This window comes from Rattus norvegicus, chromosome 1 (assembly GCF_021556685.1).
Source record: "Rattus norvegicus strain SHRSP/BbbUtx chromosome 1, alternate assembly SHRSP_T2T, whole genome shotgun sequence".
Lineage (NCBI taxonomy): Eukaryota > Metazoa > Chordata > Mammalia > Rodentia > Muridae > Rattus > Rattus norvegicus.
Genome location: NC_141534.1, coordinates 86023603 through 86046922, shown reverse-complemented (window position 1 = coordinate 86046922; position 23320 = coordinate 86023603). Strand labels below are relative to the sequence as shown.

At 42.6% G+C, this 23320-nt stretch overlaps 1 pseudogene; it reads right to left on the bottom strand.

Moving 5' to 3' along the window:
• Positions 1–21508: 21508 nt before the first annotated feature.
• On the bottom strand, positions 21509–22992 carry LOC148007246 (endogenous retrovirus group K member 6 Gag polyprotein-like; annotated as a pseudogene).
• Positions 22993–23320: the final 328 nt, after the last annotated feature.

Below are 23320 nucleotides of genomic sequence, written 5' to 3'. Positions count from 1 at the left end.
TACATCTGACTGAGGGCTTATATCCAAAATATACAAAGCACTCAAGAAGTTAGAACGCAGGGAGACAAATAACCCTATAAAAATGGGGTTCAGAGCTAAACAAAGAATTCACAGCTGAGGAATGCCGAATGGCTGAGAAACACCTAAAGAAATGTTCAACACCTTTAGTCATAAGGGAAATTCAAATCAAAATAACCCTGAGATTTCACCTCACACCAGTGAGAAGAGCTAAGATCAAAAACTCAGGTGACAGCATATGCTGGAAAGGATGTGGAGAAAGAGGAACACTCCTCCATTGTTGGTGGGATTGCAGACTGGTACAACCATTCTGGAAATCAGTCTGGAGGTTCCTCAGAAAATTGGACATTGAACTACCTGAGGACCCAGCTATACCACTCTTGGGCATATACCCAAAAGATGTCCCAACATATAACAAAGACACATGCTCCACTATGTTCATCGCAGCCTTATTTATAATAGCCAGAAGCTGGAAAGAACCCAGATGCCCTTCAACAGAGGAATGGATACAGAAAATGTGGTACATCTACACAATGGAATATTGCTCAGCTATCAAAAACAATGACTTTATGAAATTTATAGGCAAATGGATGGAACTGGAAAATATCATCCTGAGTGAGGTAAACCAATCACAGAAAAACACACATGATATGCACTCATTGATAAGTGGCTATTAGCCCAAATGCTCAAATTACCCTAGATGCACAGAACACATGAAAGTCAAGGAGGATGATCAAAATGCAAATGCTTCACTCTTTCTTTAAAAGGGGAACCAGTATACCCTTGGCAGAGAATAGGGAGGCAAAGTTTAGAACAGAGGCAGAAGGAACACCTATTCAGAGCCTGCCCCACATGTGGCCCATACATATACAGCCACCCAATTAGATAATATGGATGAAGCAAAGAAGTTCAAGCCGACAGGAACTGGATATGAATCTCTCCCGAGAGACACAGCCAGAATACAACAAATACATAGGCAAATCCCAGCAGCAAACCACTGAACTGAGAATGGGACCCCCGTTGAAGGAATCAGAGAAAGGACTGAAAGAGCTTGAAGGGGCTCGAGACCCCATATGAACAAGAATGCCAACCAGCCAGAGCTTCCAGGGACTAAGCCACTATCCAAAGACTATACATGGACTGACCCTGGGCTGCAACCTCATAGGTAGTAATGTATAGCCTGATAAGAGCACCAGTTGAAGGGAAGCCCTTGGTCCTGCCAAGACTGAAGCCCCAGTGAATGTGATTGTTCGGGGGAGGATGGTAATGGGGGGGGGAGGGGAACACCCATATAGAAGTAGAGGGGAAGGGGTAAGGGGGATGTTTCCCCAGAAACTGGGAAGGGGAATAACAATCAAAATGTAAATAAAGAAATTCTCAAGTTAATAAAGATCGAAAAAAAAAAAAAGAGTTGTCATTGCATTCCTAGGCACATTTGTCCTGCCACATCTGTATTGTAGCATGTAGGAATGATGTAAGATAGGAGCATAATACTAAAAATTGTACATTGAAAAATAATAGATTAAAAGTATATCTCTGTATGGAGTTTTAGACACAAGAATGATGAGTAGTGAGGTGAAGTTTATATCCCTCTATATCTATTTTAATAGGTTTTTATTTATTTATGTTTCAAATGTTATTCCCTTTCCTGATTTCAGCTTCACAAACCCCCACAACATCGCCCCTCCCCCTGTTTCTATTAGGGTATTCACCCAACCACCCACTCACTCCTGCTTCACCACCTTAGCATTTCCCCATGTTGAATTATTGGGCCTCCACGGGACCAACAGCCTCCCCAACCAGTGTTGACAGATAAGTCAATCTTCTGTTATATATACAGGGGGATCCACGGGCTCCTCCATATGTATTATTTGTTTGAGGATTTACTCCTTGGGAGCTCTGAAGTATCAGATCTATTGTTATTGTTCTTCCTATAGGGTTGCAAGGCCCTTTAGCTCCTTCAGTCCTTCCCTTAACTTCTCCATGGTTGGCTGCGAAGTGAGTCAGATAATTTGCTGTGAGCATTCTCCTCTGTCTTGTTCAGGCTCAGGCAAAGCCTCTTGTGGGACAGCTATACTATGCTCTTTTCAGGAAGCACTTCTTGGAATCAGGAATATTGTCTGGGCTTGATGTCTGCTAGTGGGATGGATCCCTAGGTGGGACTGTCTCTGGATGGCCTTTCCTTCTGTCTCTGCTCAACTCTTTGTCCATGCATATTCTTCAGACAGGAGAAATTCTTGGTTAATATTTTTGAAATGGGTGGGTGTCCCCATTCTTTAAACCAGGAACTTTACCTAGCCACTGGATATGGTCTCTATAGGTTCTATCTCCTCTTTGTTTGGTATTTCAGTGAATTTCATTCCTGTTGGGTCCTGGAAAACTACTGCATCCCTGGTATCTGGGACTTTCTAGTGGCTACTTTCTCTTCCCCATGATCCAGTGCTACACACCTCTTTGCAAATACCAAACCCTCTGTACTTCACCCCTGTGTCTTCCCACACCACATCCTACCCCCTTTTTCCATCCTCCTCCTCTTTTCCTCCTAGGTCCCTCCCTCAAGTTACCTCCCAGGATTATTTTGTTGCCTCTTCTCAGTAAAAGTGAAACATCAATACTTTGATCTTCTTTCTTCTTGGGCTTCATATGGTCTGTGAGTTATCTCCTGGTTATTCTGAGCTTTTCAGTTATTATCCACTTATCAATGAGGCCATACCATGTGTGGTCTTTTGTGTCTGTGTTACCTTACTCAGGATGATACTTTCTTGTTCCACCATTTAATTATGAATTTCATGAAGTCGTTGCTTTAATAGCTGCGTAGCATTACATTGTGTAAATGTACCAATTTTTTTATTCATTTCTCTGTTGAGGGACATCTGGGTTGTTTTCAGCTTCTGACTATTATAAATAAAGCTACATGAACTCTGCCTATCCATTCAATATAGTACTCAAAATCTAGCCAGAGAAATTAGACAATAAAAGGAGGCCAAATGGATACAAATTGGAAAGGAAAAAGTCAAAAATCACTATTTGTGGATGATAAGATAATATACATAATTGACCCCAAATTTCCACCAAAAAACTCCTATGACTGTAAAACAACTTCAGCAAAGTGTTTGGGTATAAAACTAACTCAAACAAATCAGTAACCTTCCTCTACTCGAAGGATAAAAAGGCTAAGAAAGAAATTAGGAAAGCAACCCCCTTCATGATATTCACAAATAATATCAAATATCTTTGTGTGAATCTAACCAAACAAGTAAAATATCAGTATGACAAGAACTTCAAGTATCTGAAGAAAAAAATTGAAGAAGACCTCAGAAGATTGAACGGTCTCCCACATTCATAGATTGGCAGCGTTAGCATAGTACAATGGCCATCCTCCCAAAACAGTCTACAAATTAAATGCAACATCCATCAAAATTTCACCACCATTCTTCAAAAGACATGGAAGGGAAAATTTTCAGTATCACATCGAAAATAAAAAAAGCAGGATAGCAAAAACAATTCTTAAAAATAAAAAAAAATCTTCTGGCAGACTCACTATCCCTGACCTCAAGATGTACTACAGAGAAATAGTGATAAAAACTGCATGGAATTGGTAGAGACACAGGCAGGGAAATTAATGGAATAGAATTTAAGATCCAGAAATAATACCACACACTTTTGTACAAAGATGAGGTCCACATAAAACCAGTATCTTTAAATTAATAGAAGATAAAGTGCACACTCAAACTAATAGAAGATAAGAAGAAAAGAATCTCAAATACATTGGGATGGGAAAATTTCCTGGACAGAATATAATTGGCTCAGCCTGAAAGATCAACTGTAGACAAATGGGATCTAATAAAACTGAAAAGCTTCTGTAATGGAAATGAAACCTTCAGTAAGAAAAAAACAGCAACCTAAAGATTGGGCAAAGCTTTTACCAACCCTACATCTGATAAAGGGCTAATTCACAAAATACACACAGAACTCAATTAGTTAAACTGCAGAGAGCCAAATAACCATATTAAAAATGGGGTCCAGAACTGGACATAGAATTCTCAACAGAGGAATCTTGAATCATCAAAAAAAAGCCTAAAGAAGCATTCTACAACCTTAGTCATCAGGGATATGAAAATCAAAATGACCCTAAAATTCCACCTTACACCAATTAGAATGGCTACGATCAAAAACTCAGGGGACAACAGATGCTGGAGAGGGTGAGGTGAAAGAGGAACACTCCTCCATTGATGTGATTGCAAGTTGGTAGAACCACTCTGGAAAAAATTTTGTCAGTTCCTCAAAAAATTGAAAATAGTTCTAGCTGGACAACCAGCTATACCACTCCTAGGTATAAGATGTTCCAACACATGCTCCACTATGTTTATGGAAATGTTTGGCTCTTGTCTGCCATAATTGGCTTTGCCCTTTCAATTTCTTCTAGTCATCAGATCCTTTTTCTCCACAAATACATTCTCTCTTTCTCTCTCTTTCTCTCAATCTCTCTCTCTCTCTCTCTCTCTCTCTCTCTCTCTCTCTCTCTCTCTCACACACACACACACACACACACACACACACACACACACACACACACACAGGCACCCTCTTTCCTTCATTACAATCACTGATATGTGTATTATGATGTTATGAACCTTGATTAATACCTTCATTTTATTTCAGTGAATTGGATGCCAAATTAATTGGAATCTTTCTCAATTTCATATAAAATATCTCTCCCATCTCTACCATCAAAAGTTTCAATTTTCCTAGTATACCTCACCACACCAGAAGACAGGAACCAACTTGTCTGCATATTGAACTTGATTTCCCACTAACAGACAGATCTTGTGGTTGTTTGTTTGTTGTTGGTTTCATTAATTAACTTTCATCAATTTATACATCTCCAGTGAGGTAGGGGAAATAACAAATATCCAGACTGAGTAAGATGGTTCAGTTCTTTTATCCAAGACTACTCCTGACAAGAGGGTCAGGAGTCCAAAGCCCTCCTTATCTATAAAATGGCACTGATGCTAGCCTTGTATACATGCTTTTTGCAATCCCTGCCTCCAAACAAATATCTCTTAACCACTGTCACAGTAGAACCCCTTTAATTTTCATATATATTTTCCTCCTATTTCCCTCCCTCCATCTACCTCCCAGGGTTATTTTGTTCCCCCTTCTAAGTAAAAGTGAAACATCTGTACTTTGGTCTTCTTCTTTGTTTTATTTTATTTTATTTTATTTTATTTTATTTTATTTTATTGGTCTGTAAGTTGTTGCACTACAAATGTCTACACTTACATTTTCTTGGACCTTTGTTTGTTTTGAGCCAGAGTCTTTAAGACTCCAGGCTGGCCACACATTCACCGAGGAGCGGAAAATGACACTTAACTCTTGGACATGTGTTTCTACCTACTAAATATCAGCATTACAGGTGTGTGGCACTATATCTGGCTTGCCTTTTAGCTTTTCTTTTGATGTATGTAGGTGTGTGTGTTTCTGATGTTGTGAATGTGTATGTGAGAATGCAAGCTTGCTTGTGCCAAAGATTGAATGTGATGAATGAGAACAGGCCGTTGTAATGGGTTGTTGCTATATTTTTAATGGTAAAAGGTTAGTCCACATGTCAACACAGTGCTAGGCATCCCATTTACCATTTTATCGTATCACAGCATTATTTAGAATTTTTGAAACAATATATTGCTAATTTGTGATATGGACTCATTGTTACTCTCCTTATGCCTCAGTCTCCTGAGTACAATATAGATGTTTGGGTAGATTTGAAGATGGCTGGCTGGATAGGCAGACAAGCAGACAGACAGACAGAGTGGCAGACTGATTGATAGACTTACAGACATTCAGGGATTAATTGATGATACATAGATGATATATCACATATTATTTATCAGTCATTCACTCTTGATAGGATTTCGTATATTGGTGATAGTCTTATTTACTTTTCTGTTGTTGAGATAGAAGATCATGAATAATGACATGTATAAAAGAAACCATTTAAATTGACTTGTGGTTTCATAGTGCTAGAGTCCCTGATGGCATAGAATAAGCATGTTTGACATTTAACATCTTGAACAGTACCTTGGAGCGAAGTGCAACAAAATTTTGGCAATCAGGTGAAAGAATGAAAAAAAGCCAGAATTCAATTTTTACATTTTATTATTATGAAAATTTTTGACTCAAATAAGAATCATAATTGTAGGATTTCTTCATAATTCTGTGTATTTAAACTACTAGGTATAGCTTAGACTACATTAATTTCCATTAATTCCTATATATTGTGGACATTGCCATCACGGTATATGTGTGAGAATAACTTTTGAATGTTCCATCACTTCTACCATGTTGGTACCAGGCTTAAGCTCAGATTCTCAAGCTTAGAGGTAAGGGACTTTATCTACTGAGCCATCTCACCAGATTGATATTTGATAATTAATGGATTTTGAGATGAAACAGTAGGTTCTATGCACACAAGAGCAAAGTCAACAGAACAGGTAAAGTATCCATTTTTAATCCAGATAGTTTTTTTATATTAATCTAGTTGGAAACGTTCTTTAGAAAAGCCTGCATTTTTATTATGGAACACACTATTGAAGTTTTGGGCTAAGCTTCTATGAAATGACTATTTTAAATGTTGTGATGCCAGAAAGGCATGAAGAAGAAAGATAGGGCAGATCTCATGGTGGTTGTGAAGTCCTAGCTTGTCTCCATTTCAATCTATGCCTAGTTTCCTGTGCAGATGACTAAAGATTTCAATCCAATTAACTCAAAACTATGTACATGCTACGGATACAAATGTTTGTATGTCCTTGTATTTAAATTAGTTTTCATAGATCATACTCTTGATTGGGTAAAAATAAAATGTACTGATAGTTTTGTGGAATAGAAGTCTGAGGTCTGATGCGTTTTGTTTAGGTCTGTTCCCTTGTAGAGTACCATGGATTGGTCTGTTTCAGGTTACTTTCATTTATTTGTAAATGTATGTCTTCTTACTCTGTCTTCACTGCATTTTTGCTCTGTGTTTTTGTTGAAAATTCAATTTTAAGGACACCAGTTCCATTGGTTGTTGTATCTGAATGACCTTTCCTTCAATTTCTGCTCCATTCTTATTGTTTCCAGGTTTCTTTAGACAGAAACAATTCAGAGTTTAAAATTTAAATCTAAAATTTTTAGATTGTTGGCACAATCCCTTAACTGGGAGCCATGTCTATCTATCTATTGGAGGTGGTCTCTTAAGATGGTATTTCCCCTCTCTTGGACATTTTGCCTAATGTAATCCCTTCAGCATATCCTACCGGCGTGCACCACCACTACCGGCATGCGCCAACACAACCGGCTCCCATTGGACCTGGGAGCTTCTTGCATCCCTGGTATCTGGGACTTTCATTTTTTTTTATTATTATCTTGAGTATTTCTTATATACATTTCAAGTGTTATTCCCTTTCCCGGTTTCCAGACAGACATCACCCTCCCCCCTCCCCTTCCTTGTGGGTGTTCCCCTCCCAAACCTCCCCCCATTGCCACCTTCCCCGCATAGTCTAGTTCACTGGGGGTTCAGTCTTAGCAGGACCCAGGGCTTCCACTTCCACTGGTGCTCTTACTAGGATATTCATTGCTACCTATGGGGACAGAGTCCAGGGTCAGTCCATGTATAGTCTTTAGGTAGTGGCTTAGTCCCTGGAAGCTCTGGTTGCTTGACATTGTTGTACTTTTGGGGTCTCGAGCACCTTCAAGCTCTTCCAGTTCTTTCTCTGATTCCTTCAACGGGGGACCTATTCTCAGTTCAGTGGTTTGCTGCTGGCATTCGCCTCTGTATTTGCTGTATTCTGGCTGTGTCTCTCAGGAGCGATCTACATCCGGCTCCTGTCGGTCTGCACTTCTTTGCTTCATCCATCTTGTCTAATTGGGTGGCTGTATATGTATGGGCCACCTGTGGGGCAGGCTCTGAATGGGTGTTCCTTCAGTCTCTGTTTTAATCTTTGCCTCTCCCTTCCCTGCCAAGGGTATTCTTTTTCCTCATTTAAAGAAGGAGTGAAGCATTCACATTTTGATCATCCGTCTTGAGTTTCCTTTGTTCTAGGGATCTAGGGTAATTCAAGCATTTGGGCTAATAGCCACTTATCAATGAGTGCATACCATGTATGTCTTTCTGTGAGTGGGTTAGCTCACTCAGGATGATATTTTCCAGTTCCAACCATTTGCCTACGAATTTCATAAACTCGTTGTTTTTGATAGCTGAGTAATATTCCATTGTGTAGATGTACCACATTTTCTGTATCCATTCTTCTGTTGAAGGGCATCTGGGTTCTTTCCAGTTTCTGGCTATTATAAATAAGGCTGCGATGAACATAGTGGAGCATGTGTCTCTTTTATATGTTGAGGCATTTTTGGGTATATGCCCAAGAGAGGTATGGCTGGATCCTCAGGCAGTTCAATGTCCAATTTTCTGAGGATCCTCCAGACTGATTTCCAGAATGGTTTTACCAGTCTGCAATCCCACCAACAATGGAGGAGTGTTCCTCTTTCTCCACATCCTTGCCAGCATCTGCTGTCACCTGATTTTTTGATCTTAGCCATTCTCACTGGTGTGAGGTGAAATCTCAGGGTTGTTTTGATTTGCATTTCCCTTATGACTAAAGATGTTGAACATTTCTTTAGGTGTTTCTCAGCCATTCGGCATTCCTCAGCTGTGAATTCTTTGTTTATCTCTGAACCCCATTTTTTAATAGGGTTATTTGTTTCCCTGCGGTCTAACTTCTTGGGTTCTTTGTATATTTTGGATATAAGGCCTCTATCTGTTGTAGGATTGGTAAAGATCTTTTCCCAATCTGTTGGTTGCCGTTTTGTCCTAACCACAGTGTCCTTTGCCTTACAGAAGCTTTGCAGTTTTATGAGATCCCATTTGTCGATTCTTGATCTTAGAGCATAAGCCATTGGTGTTTTGTTCAGGAAATTTTTTCCAGTGCCCATGTGTTCCAGATGCTTCCCTAGTTTTTCTTCTATTAGTTTGAGTGTGTCTGGTTTGATGTGGAGGTCCTTGATCCACTTGGACTTAAGCTTTGTACAGGGTGATAAGCATGGATCGATCTGCATACTTCTACATGTTGCCCTCCAGTTGAACCAGCACCATTTGCTGAAAATGCTATCTTTTTTCCATTGGATGGTTTTGGCTCCTTTGTCAAAAATCAAGTGACCATAGGTGTGTGGGTTCATTTCTGGGTCTTCAATTCTATTCCATTGGTCTATCTGTCTGTCTCTGTACCAATACCATGCAGTTTTTATCACTATTGCTCTGTAATACTGCTTGAGTTCAGGGATAGTGATTCCCCCTGAAGTCCTTTTATTGTTGAGGATAGCTTTAGCTATCCTGGGTTTTTTGTTATTCCAGATGAATTTGCAAATTGTTCTGTCTAACTCTTTGAAGAATTGGATTGGTATTTTGATGGGGATTGCATTGAATCTGTAGATTGCTTTTGGTAAAATGGCCATTTTTACTATATTAATCCTGCCAATCCATGAGCATGGGAGATCTTTCCATCTTCTGAGGTCTTCTTCAATTTCTTTCCTCAGTGTCTTGAAGTTCTTATTGTACAGATCTTTTACTTGCTTGGTTAAAGTCACACCGAGGTACTTTATATTATTTGGGTCTATTATGAAGGGTGTCGTTTCCCTAATTTCTTTCTCGGCTTGTTTCTCTTTTGTATAGAGGAAGGCAACTGATTTATTTGAGTTAATTTTATACCCAGCCACTTTGCTGAAGTTGTTTATCTGCTTTAGTAGTTCTCTGGTGGAACTTTTGGGATCACTTAAATATACTATCATGTCGTCTGCAAATAGTGATATTTTGACCTCTTCTTTTCCGATCTGTATCCCCTTGATCTCCTTTTGTTGTCTGATTGCTCTGGCTAGAACTTCAAGAACTATATTGAATAAGTAGGGAGAGAGTGGGCAGCCTTGTCTAGTCCCTGATTTTAGTGGGATTGCTTCAAGTTTCTCTCCATTTAGTTTAATGTTAGCAACTGGTTTGCTGTATATGGCTTTTACTATGTTTAGGTATGGGCCTTGAATACCTATTCTTTCCAGGACTTTTATCATGAAGGGGTGTTGAATTTTGTCAAATGCTTTCTCAGCATCTAATGAAATGATCATGTGGTTCTGTTCTTTCAGTTTGTTTATATGATGGATCACGTTGATGGTGTTCCTTATATTAAACCATCCCTGCATGCCTGGGATGAAGCCTACTTGATCATGGTGGATGATTGTTTTGATGTGCTCTTGAATTCGGTTTGCCAGAATTTTATTGAGTATTTTTGCGTCGATATTCATAAGGGAAATTGGTCTGAAGTTCTCTTTCTTTGTTGTGTCTTTGTGTGGTTTAGGTATAAGAGTAATTGTGGCTTCATAGAAGGAATTCGGTAGGGCTCCATCTGTTTCAATTTTGTGGAATAGTTTGGATAATATTGGTATAAGGTCTTCTATGAAGGTTTGATAGAATTCTGCACTAAACCCGTCTGGACCTGGACTCTTTTTGGTTGGGAGACCTTTAATGACTGCTTCTATTTCCTTAGGAGTTATGGGGTTGTTTAACTGGTTTATCTGTTCCTGATTTAACTTCGATACCTGGTATCTGTCTAGGAAATTGTCCATTTCCTGAAGATTTTCAAGTTTTGTTGAATATAGGTTTTTATAGTAAGATCTGATGATTTTTTGAATTTCCTCTGAATCTGTTGTTATGTCTCCCTTTTCATTTCTGATTTTGTTAATTTGGACGCACTCTCTGTGTCCTCTCGTTAGTCTGGCTAAGGGTTTATCTATCTTGTTGATTTTCTCAAAGAACCAACTTTTGGTTCTGTTGATTCTTTCTATGGTCCTTTTTGTTTCTACTTGGTTGATTTCAGCTCTGAGTTTGATTATTTCTTGCCTTCTACTCCTCCTGGGTGTATTTGCTTCTTTTTGTTCTAGAGCTTTTAAATGTGCTGTCAAGCTGCTGACATATGCTCTTTCCTGTTTCTTTCTGCAGGCACTCAGCGCTATGAGTTTTCCTCTTAGCACAGCTTTCATTGTGTCCCATAAGTTTGGGTATGTTGTACCTTCATTTTCATTAAATTCTAAAAAGTTTTTAATTTCTTTCTTTATTTCTTCCTTGACCAGGTTATCATTGAGTAGAGCATTGTTCAATTTCCACGTATATGTGGGCATTCTTCCCTTATTGTTATTGAAGACCAGTTTTAGGCCGTGGTGGTCCGATAGCACGCATGGGATTATTTCTATCTTTCTGTACCTGTTGAGGCCCGTTTTTTGACCAATTATATGGTCAATTTTGGAGAAAGTACCATGAGGAGCTGAGAAGAAGGTATATCCTTTTGCTTTAGGATAGAATGTTCTATAAATATCCGTTAAGTCCATTTGGCTCATGACTTCTCTTAGTCTGTCTACATCTCTGTTTAATTTCTGTTTCCATGATCTGTCCATTGATGAGAGTGGGGTGTTGAAATCTCCCACTATTATTGTGTGAGGTGCAATGTGTGTTTTGAGCTTTAGTAAGGTTTCTTTTACATATGTAGGTGCCCTTTTATTTGGGGCATAGATATTTAGGATTGAGAGTTCATCTTGGTGGATTTTTCCTTTGATGAATATGAAGTGTCCTTCCTTATCTTTTTTGATGACTTTTAGTTGAAAATTGATTTTATTTGATATTAGAATGGCTACTCCAGCTTGCTTCTTCTGACCATTTGCTTGGAAAATTGTTTTCCAGCCTTTCACTCTGAGGTAATGTCTGTCTTTGTCTCTGAGGTGTGTTTCCTGTAGGCAGCAGAATGCAGGGTCCTCGTTGCGTATCCAGTTTGTTAATCTATGTCTTTTTATTGGGGAGTTGAGGCCATTGATATTGAGAGATATTAAGGAATAGTGATTATTGCTTCCCGTTATATTCATATTTGGAAGTGAGGTTATGTTTGTGTGCTTTCATTCTCTTTGTTTTGTTGCCAAGATGATTAGTTTCTTGCTTCTAGGGTATAGCTTGCCTCCTTATGTTGGGCTTTACCCTTTATTATCCTTTGTAGTGCTGGACTTGTAGAAAGATATTGTGTAAATTTGGTTTTGTCATGGAATATCTTGGTTTCTCCATCTATGTTAATTGAGAGTTTTGCAGGATACAGTAACCTGGGCTGGCATTTGTGTTCTCTTAGGGTCTGTATGACATCTGTCCAGGATCTTCTGGCCTTCATAGTTTCTGGCGAAAAGTCTGGTGTGATTCTGATAGGTCTGCCTTTATATGTTACTTGACCTTTTTCCCCTACTGCTTTTAATATTCTTTCTATATTTTGTGCGTTTGGTGTTTTGACAATTATGTGACGGGAGGTGTTTCTTTTCTGGTCCAATCTATTTGGAGTTCTGTAGGCTTCTTGTATGCCTATGGGTATCTCTTTTTTTAGGTTAGGGAAGTTTTCTTCTATGATTTTGTTGAAGATATTTACTGGTCCTTTGAGCTGGGAGTCTTCACTCTCTTCTATACCTATTATCCTTAGGTTTGATCTTCTCATTGAGCCCTGGATTTCCTGTATGTTTTGGACCAGTAGCTTTTTCTGCTTTACATTATCTTTGACAGTTGAGTCAATGATTTCTATGGAATCTTCTGCTCCTGAGATTCTCTCTTCCATCTCTTGAATTCTGTTGGTGAAGCTTGTATCTACAGCTCCTTGTCTTTTCTTTTGATTTTCTATGTCCAGGGTTGTTTCCATGTGTTCTTTCTTGATTGCTTCTATTTCCATTTTTAATTCCTTCAACTGTTTGATTGTGTTTTCCTGGAATTCTTTCAGGGATTTTTGCGATTCCTCTCTGTAGGCTTCTACTTGTTCTTTAAGGGAGTTCTTTATGTCTTTCTTGAAGTCCTCCAGCATCATGATCAAATATGATTTTGAAACTAGGTCTTGCTTTTCTGGTGTGTTTGGATATTCCGTGTTTGCTTTGGTGGGAGAATTGGGCTCCGATGATGCCATGTAGTCTTGGTTTCTGTTGCTTGGGTTCCTGCGCTTGCCTCTCGCCATCAGATTATCTCTAGTGTTACTTTGTTCTGCTATTTCTGACAGTGGCTAGACTGTCCTATAACCTGTGTGTCAGGAGTGCTGTAGACCTGTTTTCCTGTTTTCTTTCAGCCAGTTATGGGGACAGAGTGTTCTGCTTTCGGGCGTGTAGTTTTTCCTCTCTACAGGTCTTCAGCTGTTCCTGTGGGCCTGTGTCTTGAGTTCACCAGGCAGGTTTCTTGCAGGGGAAAAGTTGGTCCTACCTGTGGTTCCAAGGCTCAAGTATGCTCGTGGGGTACTGCCTAAGTCCTCTCCGCTGTGGCAGCAACCGGGAAAATCTGTGCCGCTCCTTCCGGGAGCCTCCGTGCACCAGGGTTTCAGATGACGTTTGGTGTTTTCCTCTGGCGCCTGGATGTGCACAGAGTGCAGTCTCTTCTGGTTTCCCAGGCGTGTCTGCCTGTCTGAAGGTTCAGCTCTCCCTCCCACAGGATTTGGGTGCAGAGAACTGTTTATCCGGTCTGTTTCCTTCAGGTTCCGGCAGTGTCTCAGACGCAGGGGTCCTGCCGCTCCCGGGCCCTCCCCTATGGGAACCCAGAGGCCTTATACAGTTGCCTCTTGGGCCAGGGATGTGGGCAGGGGTGGGCAGTGTGGGTGGTCTCCTCCGCTCTGCAGCCTCAGGAGTGCCCACTTGATCAGGCGGTGAGGTCTCTCTCCCACGGGGTTTGGGAGCAGAGAGCTGCTGCGGTCCGGGATCCGCCGGTGTGGGACTTCCGGTAAACACAGGAAGTGCCCGGCCTTAGAGGAATTTTGCCTCTGTGTGTCCTGAGTTCACCAGGCAGGTTTCTTGCAGGGGAAAAGTTGGTCCTACCTGCAGTTCCAAGGCTCAAGTTTGCTCGTGGGGTACTGCCTAAGTCCTCTCCGCTGTGGCAGCAACCGGGAAGATCTGCGCCGCTCTTTCCAGGAGCCTCCGTGCACCAGGGTTCCAGATGGTGTTTGGTGTTTTCCTCTGGCGCCTGGATGTGCACAGAGTGCAGTCTCTTCTGGTTTCCCAGGCGTGTCCGCCTCTCTGAAGGTTCAGCTCTCCCTCCCACGGGATTTGGGTGCAGAGAACTGTTTATCCGGTCTGTTTCCTTCAGGTTCCGGCAGTGTCTCAGGCGCAGGGGTCCTGCCGCTCCCGGGCCCTCCCCTATGGGAACCCAGAGGCCTTATACAGTTGCCTCTTGGGCCAGGGATGTGGGCAGGGGTGGGCAGTGTTGGTGGTCTCCTCCGCTCTGCAGCCTCAGGAGTGCCCACTTGATCAGGCGGTGAGGTCTCTCTCCCACGGGGTTTGGGAGCAGAGAGCTGCTGCGGTCCGGGATCCGCCGGTATCTGGGACTTTCTAGTGGTTTCCCTCTCCACATCCTAAGACAGATGCAGATACTACTACACATTTCTATTCATTCTCCTGGCCCCATGTGACTTGTCCAGCAGGTCCAGTTATTCAAGGTTCCGAAGGGGCATTACCCTTGGGCCAAATGGGGGGGGGAGAGAAGGAGACCAAGCAAGATTCTAGTGTCAAGGTCTCATTTATTGGGATGAACATTACAGCTTTTAAGGCTTTCAGGTAGGGGGAGTGACCTTTGTGAAACACGAAGGAGAGGCAGATGAGGGTATAGGCAGTGATAGCTGGAGGCAAAGAGGTCAGGCGGTAGACGATGAGGTCAGGCAGTGGAGACACCGGGTGTTGACTCAGGAGATAACTGATTTTTGCTTAGCTAAAACATCCTGTGAGTGTTATCTTCCTGTGCCGTAAATTCATGGGAGAGGCTTTTGTCCCACAATCTTGAGGCTTTATGGTAGTCATCTTAGAGGAGTATGTGTGGCCAAGAGTCATGTAGCCACTTTGAGCTATACAGTCACAAAACGGCCAGGCCCAAATCCAATATGGCTCCCTATATCTCCTCCGTTTTTCTTTTATAAAAGACCATTATATTATCCTACTTCCCATTTTCTCCCATTTTCTTCCCCTCTCCCACCCAGATCCCCCCTCCATTTTCCTCCCATGATTATTTTGTTCTCCCTTCTAAATAAGTTTGTTGCCTCCACACTTTGGCCTTCCTTCCTTTTAAACTCTGTGTATGGTTTCCTGGGTCTGCGTTACTTCACTCAGGATGATAATTTCTAGTTCCACCCATGTGACTGAAAAATTCATGGTGTTTGTTTTTCATAGCTGAGTAGTATCGCATTGTGTAACTAAACCACATTTTTTGTATCCATTCTTTAGTTAGTGGAATATATATATATATATATATATATATATATATATATATGTGTGTGTGTGTGTGTGTGTGTGTGTATATATATATATATATATATGCCTTAAAATGATAAATACAAGTCTAAATAATATGTATTATCTGAGTGAAGATACCTCTTTCAAGGCAGATTTTCTGTGACTTCTCAATATAAAATCTTAATGTGAGGACAGCTTTAGAATAAAGATAGATAGATAGATAGATAGATAGATAGATAGATAGATAGATAGATAGATAGATCAACAGACAGACAGACAGACAGACAGGAAAATAACTAGGGCTAGTAAGGGAGCTGGTGACAGAGCACTTGCTTGGAATATGTGAGTTCCAGAGCATATAGAATGACCTAGAGATTCAAGAAACTTGATGTGTTTAATCATAACATAGTCACAAGCTGGACTAAAGTCATTTGGCAACTTTACTTTTCTGTGGTGATAGAGTTCAATGGCTTAAGGAACATAAAGTGCTAAAGAACCTCAGAAAGGATCAAAGAGTCTCTGTGATTTTCTGACAAATATTACAGAGCAGTCATCTTTCTCTTGGATGAATGCCTCAAGCTATTCTTCCAATGATTCTGGTCTCCTATTTTAATTGATGGCATTCCAGACAGGATAACTTGAAACTATAACTTCCCTGAGATTTCTGAAGAAATAACCTTTCACATAAGAACAGGAGAATGGAAAAACCTATCCACTCAGTTGCTAACATCTTCATTTTATTTCCTAGGAGATTTAATAAATACCTTCCAAGTATCATTAGATGATTAGTTTACATTTAATGCATGTCCATGGTGTGGTACTCTGTTGTGTCCATGTGCATATGTCAGGACAAGTGTGTGGATATTAGAGTGCAAACTGGTTGACTTAGTTCTCTACTTCCACCAGTTAGTTGGCTCCAGGTATTTATCTTTACTCTCCATACTTGATATGATTTCTCTTCTGTCCCGCGCTACATCTTGCCAGCAGGAACGATGCGGCACACACAGGATCCTTCTGCAGAAAAGCTTTAATGTGTCTTGAGAGGGAGAGCATAAGCTTACAATGCGGAGACGCCGAGTGAAGAATAACCGTCCCTTATATAGGAAACTATCCTTGCCTAGGACATGTCACTCTCTGACTGGTCGCTGCCAATTATGCCAGATCACGTACCAAAGCGTACGTGTCCCTTTGAGTAGGGAAGTTACCAGGCGACTGCGTATTGCCCTTTTTACTAGGTGCGTTCTGCCGGATGCCGGTGCCATCTTGTAATGGAGTTTGTGAGGACAGCTCCTCACATCTCCCCCTTTTCTGTTTTTTAAGCAAACAGGACACCCAGATATAGGAGGGCGAAGACAGAGGTCATATCCTTGTACAAAGTTGGCGAACCTATACAAGAGAGATACCCTTAGGCTGTTGTTGGGACCCAGGGAACTCCCGACCCGTCGCACTGCCATTTTTCGAGGGAGGGAAAACTGGGGCAGAAACCCTCAGGTAATATGACATGCCTTCCAGGGAGCGTATTTGGTAGAACTTCCCTGTGCGATGCTAAGCTCGTCACCCCTCATGGGCTGCTCAAGCTGGACACTCTAATCCTGTGCAATGAACCGAGGTTCTAGGAGTACAAGAGCTGTCCAGCCGGCAACCTGTTGCTTGAGCATGGTCAACCAGATATTGGCTGACGCTCCTTGTTCAAGGGCTACAAGCGCCTGGGCGATCACTACTTTGTCCTTTCTTGTTTGAGATCTCAATTTGCAAAGCAACCAGAGGAGTAACACTAATCCACAGCAGAGGATCACTCCAAAAAGTCCCACTCCCACCCATTCCTTGAAATAAGAGACTGCTGAAGTGGTCCAGGACGACAATCCCTTCGTCAAAGAGAGGTCCAGTCAGGTAGAATTTACTTGAATGATGGTCGCTCTCAGCTCCTGAAGTGTCTGTTCAAACTCCGAGGTCCAATTCTGTAACAGATGCTGTGAAAGACTCTTAGACATATTAGCAGCTCGGGTAAATTTGTCATATTATATGGAGGTGACACAAAGGCCTGGGAGTTTTTGCTCACAGCCAAGCTGGGCCAGTTGCCATAGAATGTCTAATTGCTCTCGGACCAGATCTATACGTTGGTTGACAAGCATAAGGCCTCCCTATATCTGAGTATTGGCCAAGGCCTGTCTGTCCCGAGCCACAGAGACAGTGGCCGATAAATCATTGATAGTTTGGGTTGTCTGTACTGAATTTGACAAGGCCAATGCCGAGGCAGTAACTGAGGCAGCGACTGCTGTCGTAGCAATAATGCCAGTAATAATTGCAGAAATACCAAAATCTCTTTTTCCTCTAAATAAGGTCATGGTCCCCGGGGTATCAACAGGGATCGGGATAAAGCGAGGCATGCGGGTAACTACTGCGATATTTTATATGAGTAGCTGTCCAGACAGAGGCAGCAGGTTTGATGTTCCCCGTCCAGGAAAATGACAACCGTCCCTTTTCGCCCTTTCCTCCAAGTAGCATCGCCATGGGCGTAAGATCGTGCAGCTACCATTAACACAATGTAAGGCCACCATAATAGAGAACTGTGGCGTTAGCCACAATGTCCTCCTCACCAGTTCTCCATGTGGCCTCCCTTAACCAAGCAGAAGATTGATTACATAACATAATGCAAGGGAGATCAAAAGATGTTTTGTTGAATATGCCAAAACAAAGGCTGCCCTTAAGGGGAATAGTCCTATTTTCTTTTAGTCGTTCAACTTGTGGATCCTTAGGTAAATAGGCCAACCCTAAATCCCTGTTAGTGGTACATCACCGGCATCGGGAGTGGAAAGGTTGACATTATTATTCCCCATCGTAGCTCGCCCTGCACCGTTGCTGGCATCCATGGAAGAAGAGTGAGGAGGTGCAGGAGTCCCAGTCCCTTCTTGATCACTTGCTGTGATGCTCCGAGTAAGTCATCCTGGGATCCATATGGGATTTTCATTGTCCTGTGGAAAAACACAGACAGCTCCCCTGGATCTTATTAAAACAGGATCTGGGCCTTTCCATTCATTTGTCAATACATCCTTCCATTTGACTAATTCTTTTGTCCTCTTGGGCTCTGAGCAATGTCGCTCAGCCGCTGTTTGTCCAGCTTCATCAAGATTTAAAAAATTTAAATTAAAAAGGGCCAGAACAGTGGCCACTTGGGGTGTTGGGGGGAGTTCTATCATAATTCCCCCTTTTTGTTTTATTAAATATGATTTGAGCGTCCGATGAGCACGCTCTATGATTCCCTGTCCTTGAGGGTTGTAGGGCAGGCCCGTCAGGTGGGTAACCTGCATCTGAGCACAAAACTGACGGAATTTTTGAGATGTGTAGGCGGGACCATTAACAGTTTTTGCACATTTTGGCTTTCCCCAAGCACGCCATGCTTCAAGGCAGTGCTGAATGACATGTGTTGTTTTTTCTCCTGTAAGTGGGGTGGCATGTAGAATGCCAGAACATGTGTCTATAGATACATGCACATACTGTAATTTTCCAAAAGTAGAATTATGAATAACATCCATTTGCCAGATTTGCAATGGCTGTATTCCTCTCGGGTTGACCCCGATGTGAGGAAATGGGAGGAACTGGCAGCACTGTTGGCATTGGGTGACTATATCACGTGCCTCTTTTCTAGTTATAGAGAAGCGGCGGTGTAAAGTTTCTGAGGTGACATGGAAATTGCCATGAAAGGCTTTAGCGGCCTCTAAAGGAGAGGCCAGGGCCACAGCTATCATTTTTGTGGCTTTGTCAGCCAAATCATTCTCTGAACTCATTGGGCCAGGGAGTCCAGAATGGGCCCATATATGAGTAATATATACAGGGAATCTTCTATTTAATAGGATAATTTGGATTTTTTGGAAAATATCTGCCACCTTACTAGTGGTTTTAATTATACCGGCAGTTTCAAGAATACTAACAGCATTAACCACATAGGAGGAATCTGAAACAATATTTAGAGGAACCTGGAATTTTTCAATGACCTCCATGACCACTAGGCATTCTACCACTTGGGGTGAGGTTTCAAAATATTATCGTGAGAATACTTGGGAGTTTACCACATATGCTCCCACCCCTGTTTTTGACCCATCCGTATACACTGTTATCCCCTCCTTTAATGGTCTGTGGGATGTGACGCGAGGGAAAACAACAGGTTGTGATCTTGCAAAACACAATAGGGGGTGTTTAGGATAATGATTATCTATCTTCCCTGTAAAGGATGTGAGCAGCACTGCCCAATCATCAGAGGTAGCGGCTAGAGTTTGGACCTGGTAGGGTTTATATGGGATAATCAAGGATTGGGGTGGAGTCCCAAAATGACAGATGGCAGCTTTTAGGCCCTTAATAGCCAGATGTGCTACTGCGGCTGGATACCAATCAATAATCTTCACAGGGGAAGCATGTGGATGGATCCATAACAGTGGACCTTGTTGCCATAAAACTGCAGTGGGTAAATCCTTGGTATCTAGTACACAGAGTGAAAAGGGTAGAAACCAATCAATGCGTTGCAATTGGGCCTGTTTTATGGCATCTTCTACTTTTAGTAAGGCCTTGGTTGCAGCGGGAGTTAGCACACGAGGGGAGGTGATGTGGCCGTCCCCTTCCAATATTTCGAACAAAGGTTTTAATTCCGCAGAAGGGATTTTCAAAAATGGTCTCAACCAGTTGATATCTCCCAAGAGCTTCTGAAAGTCATTAAGAGTATGGAGGTGGTCTCTACGGATTTCCAGTTTCTGGGGTATAATCTTATCAGGGAAAATAATGGATCCTAGAAAATGACCTGTGTCAGCAATTTGGACCTTTTCTGTAGCAATATGTAAGTCCCATTGTTTAAGGGTTTTTTGTAATAAGCAATAGGCTTGTTTGAGTAATTCTAAGTCTTTATGACACATCAATATATCAACCATGTAATGGATTAACAGTAAATTTGGATTGGTCTCCCTGACTGGTTTGAGGGCTTCCTGAACATATAACTGACACATCGTAGGGCTGTTGGCCATGCCCTGAGGTAGGACCTTCCACTGGTATCTTTTATCAGGTTCAGTATGATTAATTGATGGGACAGTAAAAGCAAACCTGGGCCTATCAGGGGGTAAAGCAGAATAGAGAAAAAACAATCCTTGATATCTATTATTACCAAATTCCAATCTTTTTGTAGGGCTGAGAGTATAGGAAGGCCCCGCTGAATGGGTCCAAGGGATTCCATCTGATCATTAATGGCCCTCAAGTCATGGAGTAGTCGCCATTTTCCTGATTTTTTCCTTATTACAAAAATTGGAGTGTTCCAAGGAGAGGTGGAGGGCTCCAAATGTCCCAATCTTAATTGTTCATCCACCAGTCCTGTAGCTGCCTGTAATTTCTCAGAGGTTAATGGCCATTGGGGAACCCACACCGCGTACTCTGTCCTCCATGATATGGGTCGTGCTGCCCCAATGGCGCCTAGGAAAAACCCAGGCCTTGTTTATGGGGGTTGGCGATCGGTTCAATGGGCGTGAGACGACCCTGTTCTAATCGCCCTAGGCCTTTCCCTTCCTTATAGCCCATCCTTGACATCATGTGGGCCACTTGTGGGGGGTATTCATTAGATAAGGTCAGTCCCATGGTCTGCATAACATCCCTCCCCCAAAGATTAACAGCTGGGGAAGTACAAAAGGAATAAATTGTCCCTGTCGACCATCGGCAGTTGTCCAAGTTAGAGAGGCAGAGCTGATCATAGGGCATGACTGGTAGCCTAATCCTTGTAGCGAGTGAGAAGATTTTGTGGTAGGCCATGATTGAGGCCACCATTTTGAGGAAATTATACTTTTATCAGCCCCAGTATCCAGTATGCCTTCGAATTTCTTTCCATTAATTTCTAAGCTCAATTTTGAGCGGTTGTTAAGGTGAACCACCAAATATGCCGAATCATGACCAGTGGACCCCATGGGTCCCTTGGTATCCTGTATCGTGGCCTGGGAGCACGGAAGGAGTAATAACTGTGCTATTCTATCTCCTTTACTTATGGAAAAAATCCCATCGTGACTTGAACAAAGAATCTGAACATCAAGAGAGCGCTGAGCTTCAACAAGGCCTGGATGAACTATCAGTCCTTGTAGGGCAAGAGATCCTCTCCCAAGGACAAGGCCTATGGTTCCCGGGGGTAGATGCCCCACAGTCTGAGCAGGAATTGGCTGAATGCCCATCTGGGGCATTAGAAAGAGGTCTGAGGCGGCACGCAGGTCCAATTTTGTGTCGCCTCTTGGGTGACCTCCTCTGCTGGGGTCGTGGCCCTGTGAAAGCGGTTCCCATATCTTTGAGGGCCCTGGGACCGGGGGCCCACCAGCCCATTTTTTGACATCTCATTAGGCTGAGTCTCCAAAGGAGGGAGTAGTTTGCCTTTAATGTCTCTCACTGATCGGCACTGGTCAGCCCTATGGTGGTAGCCTTTGCCACATCGGACACAGAGGGTTGCAGACCCCTGTCTCCTTTTGTCATCCTGCAGTCTCTTTTTAGATGGCCTGTTTTCCCACATTGAAAGCATGATCTTTTATCCGTCCCTTTAACGGGGTGTCGCTGGGACTGGAGAATGGCGGCCACCAGGCCTGAGTTAGTAAGGGGCCCTCCAAGTTCCCTGCAGACTCTAAGCCAATCCTGTAGCCCTTTATTTCTTTGGAGGGCTATGGCTGCTCGGCACTCCTGGGTGGCTTGCTCGAAAACGAGCTGTTCTATAGGCGGTGCTGCTTGTTCAGGATCGCCAAAGATTCGTCCTGCAGCCTCTGTCATTCTAGCTACAAAATCTGAGAAATTTTCCTGGGGTCCCTGAATGATTTTTGTAAGTTGATTATCGATCCCTCCTCTCCTGGACAGTGCCTTCCAGGCTCTAATAGCCGTGCTGGAGACCTGAGCATAGGTGTCCCAGTGGTAAGCAGACTGATCAGCTGCAAAGCGGCCCTGTCCTGTTAAGAGTTCGAAAGTCCATTCCTGTTGCTCAGGTATTAAGGCCGTTGCATTCGCTCTTGCCTGTGTTTGGGCTGCCTCATACCAGAGCGCTTTCCATTCCATGTATTGGCCCATGCTGGCAAGGGCTGCCTTAGCAATCATCTGCCAATCAGCTGGTGTCAATGCCGTCATGGCCAACCTGTCGAGTTGTGTTAGAGTAAAGTTGGCCGTGACTCCATACTTTCTAACTGATTCCGCTAATTCCTTAATCTGATTATATTCAACAGGGGCATGGACCCGTCCTCCCTCCAGAGTCTCAAAGACAGGAAATGTCATACTCAGCTTTCTTCTCACCCTCTCGGGGACTAGTGAGAAGGCGCGTGAGCATGTCTCATATGGAGGGGGCGCCGTTGGTGGCGGCCACGCTAGAAGCCTTCTATTACTTCCCCTACATTCATCGGGGTAATATCTTTCCTCCTCATATTTAGCTGCTTCCTCATCTAGCTCGGCCTCCTCCTCTGAGTCTAAGGTTTTATTTTCAGAGCTTTCAGAACTGTCGAGGTTCAGCGTTTCTAGCTCTTTCACAGGGTATAGGCTGACTCCCCCTCCTGGTTTATGTGTAGAGGAGGAAGTGCTGGAATCTGAAAATTTCAATGCTCCCTTGTCTGCGGACTTACCGGGAGGGCCTTTTTTCTTTCTTAGGACGTCCTTTTTCTTGCGCGCGCCCAACCTCTCACTACGTTCAGTTTCTGACATACTGTCCTGGACTACCTCGAGAGTGGCCTGTCCTTCTACTACTGCTGCTTTACATGTTTCATCCTTTAAACAATTCTTAACCAGCTTCCATATAGCTTTGGTCCCTAGGCGCAGATCCTCTTCCGCCAATTTTCTGTCAAGGTCCTTTCCGAGTTTGTTCCATGAGGCAATTGTAAACGAGCCTGAACAGGCAAACCAGGAGCCACCCTCTCCACCTCCTTCACAAAGTTTTTAAGTGTTCTTCCTCCAATTTTGATGTCCCTCTGCTTTAACACTGTTTCCAAGGCCGTGACCACAGACTGTGAGGATCCCATGATGGGCCAGGAAT